The following is a 7,061-nucleotide window of genomic DNA, read 5'->3' as shown; positions in this document are numbered from 1 at the left end:
TTTGCTATGCCGATCGCATATCAATATTACTCCCTTTATTTGCTCTAATGGGCTAAAATTAACACGGCAAGCTGGGCGAGTTGGTGATTGTTACTAATAACTGTTTTATTTTTTTTTAAACAAGAGGCTATAATATATAGAAAATGTAAAGACGTGCAAAGTGAGTCTATTTTGCCATTCAAAACATCAGTTTTTTTATCCTGGAGAGTGATAGAAGTCTAGCTGACGCATCCGCCTGAGCTTACGCGCACAAAGTAGGCTTCCACGATCTCGCGGTTGAGTTGATTCATATTTTTATACAGTATTTCCGTTTGTTCAAACATAGGTCTGCATAAGAAAACTCTACAATGCGCGGCCAGATTAGCATCTGTTTCATTCCTGATCGCACCTTGGTGCTCCCTAAGGCGGATGTTAAGGCCGCGTCACGCCTGCCCAAAGTACTTTTTGCCGCACAAAAGTGGACTGACGTAGACCATTTCCACTTAGCATGCCACAAGCTGCCCCGAGGTGTTTGACGCGGCACATAGCCTTGGACGCCTGTTTAGGTCTATTGACAAGAGTGCATATCTTGTTTAACGAGTTCTTTGCTGAAAAGACGAACTGAACACCATATTTCACGGCTGTATTTTTTAACCCATGCCCCATCTGATGTTACAGAAGGGATCACTGGATACTTTTTAACTTTTTCCATCTGTGTTTGGGGCGTTTCCCCCTTTTTCATTTTGTTCACTAGCCTTTCACATACTGACACGATAATAGATTTTGGAGAACCGGCTTTCTCTAGACGATTGAGTTGATGCGAAAAAGCTCAGATTGGCGAGGTGGTGCGGCATGACTTTCTATGTGCGGAACCTAAACACGTCATATAAATTCCTCGTTTCACTAGTTTTGAGCGTGCCGAGGCATAGTTTAGAACTGGTTTACTTGTCCTGGGGTTATATTACCATCAACTATATTGCGCTGTTAATCTTAACTGCAAATCCAAAATAGAATTTCATTATTAATCGGCAGTTCAGGAGTAAAGCTGTGACCCATTCCTTTATCAAAGTATGCGAGAATAACTCTGATATCTTCGAAATTAGTTTGAAAGCGAATAACTACCAAGTAGTCGTTAACAAATCTGAAGCACTTGATCAATGTTCCTGCCAAGATGCTCTCGAGTTCCCGGTCAACATTCCCGCGACGTCGTGCTCAGCAGCCCAACACCATAGCCACTGAATAACCACGGCGGGTACTTGAGTTCGTGATTGCTCTTTCTGGCTAAATAACTGAGGCGCGAATAGGCTTTAAAGGGACACTAAAGTGAAACAATGTATCAGTTTAGACTAATGGAGCATTGTTTGAGAACCCTGCAGGCAGTCATTTAAAAAAACATAGTTTAAATATTAGATCAGAAAATGAAGGTCCAAGTATCAGTATTTGAATTTCGCGCCGAAACCCCAGCGCCGGTACGTCAGCGTGACGTCAGGGATTCCATATTATGTTTTCGCATTTGGGCCGCGTTGGCTGGATAAAGGTTCCCGAAACTTGCCATGTTTAATATTTGGTTCCTATAGAACACAATGTAGTCAATCTCTACCGCTATATTTAATTGTAGGCCCTAGAAGATGCCATCAAAATCCAAGAAGTCACAGCACCCAGGTGCGGGACCTCAAGTAGGCGTCGCCACCCGTATTTCGTTCTTGCACTTTTTCTTGCTTACCAAACGTCTTATCGTTATAAGAGTAGTGTTTTGGTGTTGTAGAACAGTAATTTACTGATGCAGAAGAAATCATTTTTCACTTGAGTGTCCATTTAAGTAAAAAATATAAATTTATTGCATGCAATGTGTTCGCTGTCTGTTCGGACACAAACTTACGATGTGTTCCTAAGTGCATATATTGAAGTTGCCGCATATCAAAATAACATCTTTGAGTGCATATTTTGCTTATGATATTCTAACTCGAAAGAGAGTGAGCATGGCCATTGCCTAGCGAAATAATATGAGTATTAAGCACGACATGAAACGCAATTTCTGGCGCGTAGAAGACATCCACTCCTTTTTTTAACACCTACATCACAGATGCACCTAGAAAATACACAATGACATTTCTAAAGCGATGTCATTTATCCTACTTAAAGTGTGTGCAAGACGTCGCCGAAATCTTTGATGCCAACAAAACTTACAAGCACCTTTCAGTGTCGGGAAACTCAATTCTGTCGGGAAATTCAATGCATATTCTGGAAGATCATCATCATCAGCAGCAGCAGCAGCCTCGTTAAGCACAATGCAGTGCAAAGACCTCTCCCATACTTCTCCAACTACCCCGGTCATGTACAAATTGTGGCCATGTCGTCCCTGCAAACTTTATCTCATCCGCCCACCAAACTTTCTGCCGCCCCCTGCTACGCTTCCTTTCTCTTGGCATCCAGTGCGCAACCCATAATGACCATCGGTTATCCTCCCTCCTCATTACATGTCCTGCCCATGCCCATTTCAATTTCTTGATTTCAGCTAAGATGTCATTGACTCGCGTTTGTTCCCTCCCCCAGTCTGCTCTTTTCTTATCCCTTAACGTTACACCTATCATTCTTCTTTCCATAGCTCGTCGCGTCCAGCTCAATTTAAGTAGAACCTTTTTTGTAAGCCACCAGGTTCCTGCCCCGTATGTGAGTACTGGTAAGACACCGCTGTTATACACTTTTCTGTTGAGGGATAATGGCAACCTGCCGTTCATGATCTGAAAATGCCTGCCAAACGCACCACAGCCCACACTTATTCTACAGATTATTTCAGTCTCATGATCCGGATCCGCGGTCACTACCTGCCCTAAGTATACTCCGTCACCACTACCAGTGCCTCGCTACCTATCGTATACCGCTGTTCCCTTCCAAGACTGCTAAACATTACTTTACTTTTCTGCACATTAATCTTTAGACGCGCCCTTCTGCTTTGCCTCTCCATGTCAGTGAGCATACCTTGCAATTGGTTCCCTGAGTTACTAAGCAAGGCAATATCATCAGCGACTCTCAAGTTACTAAGGTATTCTCCATGAACTCTTATCCCTAATTCTTCCCAATCCAGGTCTCTGAATACCTCCTGTAAACACGCTGTGAATAGCATTGGAGATATCGTATCTCCCTGCCTGACGCCTTTCTTTATTGGGATTTTGTTGCTTTCTTTATGGAGGACTACGGTGGCTGTGGAGCTGCTATAGATATGTTTCAGTATTTTTACATACAGCTCGTCTACACCCTGATTCCCTAATGCCTCCATGACTGAAGGTTTCGACTGAATCAAACGATTTCTCGTAATGTATGAAAGCTATATATGAGCGTTGGATATATTCTGCACATTTCTCTATCACGTGATTGATAGTGTGAATACGGTCTATTGTTGAGGAGCATTTACGGAATCCTGCCTGGTCCTTTGGTTGACAGAAGTCCCAGGTGCTCCTGATTCTATTTGCGGTTACCTTAGTAAATACTTTGTAGGCAACGGACAGTAAGTTGATCGGTCTATAATTTTCCATGTCTTCGGCGTCCGCTTTCTTATGTATTAGGATTATGTTAGCGTTCTTCCAAGGTTCCGCTACGCTCGAGGTCATGAGGCATTGCGTATACAGTGTCGCCAGTTTTTCTTGAATAATCTGCCTACCATCCTTCGACAAATCTGCTGTTACCTGATACTCCCCAGCTGGCTTCCACCTTTGCATAGCTCCCAAGAATTTCTTTACTTCTACCGGCGGTACTTGTGGGATGTCAAATTTCTGTAGACTTCCCTCTTCCATTATCATCGTGGGAGCCCCTGGTACTGTATAAATCTTTATAGAAGTCCTAGGCCACTCCTTCTAATCATCACCATTATCATCAGGCTAGTTACGCCCACTGCAGGGCAAAGGCCTCTCCCATACTTCTCCAACTACCCCGCTCTTGTACCAATTGTGGCCATGTTGTCGCTGCAAACGTCTGAATGTCATCCACCCACCTAACTTTCTGCCGCCCCCTGCTACGCTTCCCTTCCCTTGGAATCCAGTCCGTAACCCTTAATGACCATCGGTTATGTTCCCTCCTCATTACATGACCGGCCCCTGCCCCCCCCCACCCCCATTTCTTCGTCTTGATTTCAACTAAGATGTCATTTACCCGCGTTTGTTCCCTCACCCAATCTGCTCTTTTCTTATCGCTTAACGTTACACCCATCATTCTTCTTTCCATAGCTCGTCTGTAAGGGTCTGCCCCATATGTGAGTACTGGTAACACACAGCTGTTATACACTTTCCTCTTGAGGGATAGTGGCAACCTGCTGTTCATGATTTGAGAATATCTGCCAAACGCACCCCAGTCCATTCTTATTCTTCTGGTTATTTCAGCCTCATCATCCGGATCCGTGGTCGCTACCTGCCCTAACTAGATGTATTCTCTTACCATTTCCAGTGCCTGGCTACCTATCGTAAACTGCTGTTCTCCTCCGAGACTGTTAAACATTACTTTAGTTTTCTGCAGATTAATTTTCAGACCCGCCCTTCTGCTTTGCCTCTCTGGGTCAGTGAGCATGCATTGCATTTGGTCTCCTGAGTTACTAAGCAAGGCAATATCATCAGCGAATCGCAAGTCGCTAAGATATTCTCCATCAACTTTTATCCCCAATTCTTCCCACACCAGGTCTCTAAATACCTCCTGTAAACATGCTGTGAATAGCATTGGAGAGATCGTATCACCCTGTCTGACGCCTTTCTTTATTGGGATTTTGTTGCTTTCTTTGTGGAGGACTCCGGTGGCTGTGGAGCCGCTACAGATATCTTCCAGTATTTTTACATATGGCTCATCTACACCCTGATTCCGTAATGCCTCCATGACTGCTGAGGTTTCGACTGAATCAAACGCTTTCTCCTAATCAATGAAAGCTATATATAAGGGTTGGTTATCACTTGACTAATAGTGTGAATATGGTCTATTGTTGAGTAGCCTTTACGGAATCCTGCCTGGCCCTTTGCTTGACAGAAGTCTAAGGTGTTCCTGATTCTATTTGCGATTACCTTGGTAAATACTTTCTAGGCAACGGACAGTAAGCTGATCGGTCTCTAATTTTTCAAGTCTTTGGCGTCCCCTTTCTTATGGATTAGGATTATGTTAGCGTTCTTCCAAGATTCCGGTACGTTCGATGTCATGAGGCATTGTGTATATAGGGCGGCCAATCTTTCTAGGACAGTGTTCCCACCATCCTTCAACAAATCTGCTGTTACCTGATCCTCCCCAGATGCGTTCCCCATTTGCATAGCTCCTAAGGCTTTCTTTACTTCTTCTGGGGTTACCTGTGGGATTTCGAATTCCTCTAGGCTATTCTCTCTTCCATTATTATCGTGGGTGCAACTGGTACTGTATAAATCTCTATAGAACTCCTCAGCCACTTGAACTATCTCATCCATATTAGTAACAATATCGCTGGCTTTGTCTCTTAACGCGCACATCTGATTCTTGCCTATTCCTAGTGTCTTCTTCACTGCTTTTAGGCTTCCTCCGTTCCTGAGGGCATGTTCAATTCTATCCATATTTTACTTCCGTATGTCCGCTGTCTTACGCTTGTTGATTAACTTAGAAAGTTCTGCCAGTTTTATTCTAGCTGTAGGGTTAGAGGCTTTCATACATTGACGTTTCTTGATCAGATCTTTCGTCTCCTGCGATCGCTTACTGGTTTCCTGTCTAACGGCGTTACCACCGACTTCTATTGCGCACTCTTTAATGATGTCCATAAGATGGTCGTTCATTGATTGAACACTCAGGTCCTCTTCCTGAGTTAAAGCCGAATACGTAGGCTGTAGCTTGATTCGGAATTCGTCTAGTTTCCCTCTTACCGCTAACTCATTGATTGGCTTCTCATGTACCAGTTTCATCCGTTGCCTCCTCAAGTCAAGGCTAATTCGAGTTCTTACCATCCTATGGTCACTGCAGCGCACCTTGCGGAGCAGGTCCCCATCTTGTATGATGCCAGGGTTCGCGCAGAGTATGAAGTCGATTTCACTTCTAGTCTCACCATTCGGGCTCCTCCACGTCCCCTTTCGTCTAACCCACTTGCGGAAAAAGGTATTCATTATCCACGTACTATTCTGTTCTGCAAACTCTACTAATAACTCTCCTCTGCTATTCCTAGAGCCTATGCCATATTCCCCCACTGACTTGTATCCAGCCTGCTTCTTGCCTACTCTGTCATTGAAGTCGCCCATCAGTATAGTGTATTTTGTTTTGACTTTACCCATCGCCGATTCCATGTCTTCATAAAAGCTTTCGACTTCCGGGTCATCATTCAATTTGTACCTCTTATTAAGTTTCACAACAAGACCTACCACCCTCTCGTTAATGCTATAGAATACCTTTATGTTACCAGCAGTTTCCTTATTAATCAGGAATCCGACTCCTTGTTCTCGTCTCTCCGCTATGCCCCGGTAGCACAGTACGTGCCTGCTTTTTAGCACTGTACATGCTTCTTTTGTCCTCCTAACCTCACTGATCCCCATTATGTCCCATTTACTACCCTCTAATTCCTCCAATAACACGGCTAGACTCGCCTCACTAGATAACGTTCTAATGTTAAACGTTGCCAGGCTCAGATTCCAATGGCGGCCTGTTCGGAGCCAGGTATTCTTAGCACCCTCTGCTGCGTCACAGATCTGACCGCCACCGTGGTCAGTTGCTTCGCGGCTGCTGGAGACTGAGGGCCGGGGTTTGATTGTTGTATTCATATAGGAGGTTGTGGCCAAGTACTGCACCAGGGTGGCCAATCCTGCTCTGGTGAGCGAGTGCGTCACCGGTTCTAATCACCGGGATCAGGCCGCACTCCAGGGCTGTTTGTGCAATTTTCTCAACACACGGTTTTTTTTTCCGGTGGAGAATTGCGCGGCACCGAGATTTGAACCACGGTCCTCTTGCACGGGAGGCGGATACTCTACCGTCCCAGCAGGCGTTAAATGAAAGAATTCAATTATGGGGTTTTACGTGAGAAAACCACTTTCTGATTATGAGGCACGGCGTAGTGGAGGACTCCGGTAATTTGGACCACCTGGATTTCTTTAACGGGCACCTAA

This window comes from Dermacentor variabilis, chromosome 3, assembly GCF_050947875.1.
Source record: "Dermacentor variabilis isolate Ectoservices chromosome 3, ASM5094787v1, whole genome shotgun sequence".
Classification (NCBI taxonomy): Eukaryota; Metazoa; Arthropoda; class Arachnida; order Ixodida; family Ixodidae; genus Dermacentor; species Dermacentor variabilis.
Note: the sequence above shows the minus strand (reverse complement) of the source record.